Here is a 2,101-nt window from a genome sequence, read left to right on the forward strand (position 1 = left end):
TTCTTGATTCTGTAAAAAAAAAAAAAAAAAATAGCCTAAAGTTTTAGGAGCTACAGAAAAATGAAAATCACTAGTAACTCACATTTTTATAACTTCATAGAATGCATTGTGTTTTGTGACCATAAGTTATTTCAAAGAGCATCTAGTTTAATTTTGAAGAAAAATGGCAAGTGGCAAGTCTCCCTGTGTTGTTTTTTTAAGCCTCTGTTTTTAGTACACTTTTTCCCCTTGTTCAACTTTTGGCCATTTTCCACGCTGGGAAGAGACACTGCAATTAGCCCAGTCCCTGATTTCCTTAGATAATGCTGAGCAACTGATCAATACTTAAAGCAGCTTTATCAGTTCTTTGGACAAACCCATTAACTAATGAAGATTCCCTGTTAGCATGAAGAGTAACTCCACATCCACAAGAAACTTATCTCTAAATTCTATCTCCCTCCCCTGATTTCATGCCATTAATCTAAATTTCCAGTCAAAGCACTCCACTGGATGTTCTCTAAGGCTGCATTACTGTTACTCGGGACAACAGTCATCCCCAGATGGATTTTTGGTGCTTAGGTTTATCTTGATGGGAAAGAGGAGACACTTCTGTCTGAGCATGTCACTGACAGCTCAGCACGGCTTCTGGGCTTCTGCGTCAACAGTTGGAGGACCAGTGTTCAGTGCTGCAAAAGGAGAGAAAATGCTTAATCGCTGATGGGTGTCAGCAACCTCTCCCTCCCCTCCATTTTTCTTTCTCTTCCCACATGATCTCTATAAAGTTCTCATTGGCTGATCTTTTGAACAAAAAGGGCACTGTTTAGGCACATAGGTTGCAGGTAGACTGTGCTCAGAGCTTTTTCCATGTATTTTTTCTGTGGCTATGTAGGATTGAATAAATTCACACACCTATTCCAGGCCATATGTGTGCCCTACACATTTGAAAATAGGACCCATTTTGGAAACAAACAAAAAACTTTAGTATTCCTCTTTAGTTATCTGATGAGCAACTCTGGACTTTCTACTCTCTTCATATGTGTACAGTAAACCCCTGTGAAGTCATAATTCAGAGTTCGCAGCCTCAGTTGTTTGTGGAGTTTTCCTTAGAATCTAACTAGTAACTGTTTTTAGGAAACCCCCACAATTTCACAGAAACTGCAAATATCCTTCACAATTGACAATTGTGTTTTCATCAGGAGGTTTGCAAGTAGCCAATCTAAGAACATTATTCAGTCCGCCTTGCTGCTGATTGGCTGCTGCCCTCTAACCCATCCCTGGTAGATGCACCTGCCTTCCTGCATCATAATAGGGTACTGTATCACATGTAGCTACCTGCAGCATTCTTGGTTTTGTTCTTAAAGACCTAAATACCCTAAGATGCTGCCAAAATACCCTGCACCTTCTAAGGCTTTATTTAAACTATAAACTGTATCTGAAACCTGCAGTTTTTCACAACTCACAGGTGCTCTAGGAACATAACCCTCATGAATTTTGGAGGTCCGCTGTATTGCCACTTTATATGCACCTCTGAAAGTTATAGAGATATGCTGTGTGTGTCAAACGAAGCTTCTGACATTAAGGGAGCCCAGGAAGGGATTTCTCCATCACTAATGGGGTGCAGAACACCCTTGGGTCTCACACTCTTCCCAGGGTGAAACGCTGGCTCCATTACTTCCAAGTTACGGAATGCGATTTTGGCATTTCATCCGTCTCCAGCTTTTGCCTAATTCTTTATTGAATACCCCACCCCCCCATCTGAACACTGCCCATGTAAGCGAAAAGAAAGCCTGCTCCTGAGTGCGGCAGCCATGGGTTGGCAGGTTTAAGCTGCAGAGCTGGGATGACCAGTCTGTAACTTCACGAGGACAAGTCTCTCTCCTGGTCCCCACTGTCCCCAACAAAGCTATTCAAAATAAGATGTTGAATGGGTTTCCCCCAAATTCATGGATTGAAACCCTAAGTCCCAAAGTGATGGTATGGGGTGGGGGGGTTAGGGCCATAACTGGGTCATGAGGGTGAGTCCTCATGAATGGGGACGGTGCCCTCATAAAAGGAGGGAGAGGTATGAGATCTCCCCGCTCACCCAGCCCCATGCATGTGACCAGGAGAAGGGCCCCCCAGA

Source organism: Fukomys damarensis, unplaced genomic scaffold, assembly GCF_012274545.1.
Source record: "Fukomys damarensis isolate Sample0158 unplaced genomic scaffold, DMR_v1.0_HiC HiC_scaffold_38, whole genome shotgun sequence".
NCBI classification, from domain to species: Eukaryota; Metazoa; Chordata; class Mammalia; order Rodentia; family Bathyergidae; genus Fukomys; species Fukomys damarensis.